This window comes from Diaphorina citri, unplaced genomic scaffold (genome assembly GCF_000475195.1).
Source record: "Diaphorina citri unplaced genomic scaffold, Diaci psyllid genome assembly version 1.1 scaffold2212, whole genome shotgun sequence".
NCBI lineage: Eukaryota > Metazoa > Arthropoda > Insecta > Hemiptera > Psyllidae > Diaphorina > Diaphorina citri.
This window is the reverse complement of record NW_007379637.1, coordinates 1,376-1,809: the sequence shown is the minus strand read 5'-3', so window position 1 is coordinate 1,809 and position 434 is coordinate 1,376.

Below are 434 nucleotides of genomic sequence, written 5' to 3'. Positions count from 1 at the left end.
GTTTTTTTTTTTTTTTTTTTTTCTTGACGAAAATCTCAGCTGTTCGATTTTAGGACACGTATGCCCATTCTGCTTAGACAGGCTAGGCTATGGGCTGTGGGTCTCTTGAAAATATCAAATGTTTTGTACGTTAAAACATCTCTTCACAAAAGAGCTCTTCCGGTCAGGGTTGTTTTGAGGGACAGGAGTTCACAGAAACTATCCCGTTGGAATCTTGAAATCAATGGTGCTTTCTTGACACAAAAGAAGTCATATTGAAGAACCTCTATCAATACAAATCTTTAGATTTAGACAGATTTAGATAAATGCCCCATCCCGAACAGGGCGGAAATTTTCCAAACTTATCCGTTCTTGGATAGTCATAGTCGACCGGCTGTCGCGTCGCGTCGATCGACGAGGTGAATTTATGTTGTCGAGGCAGTGTGGACGGCTCA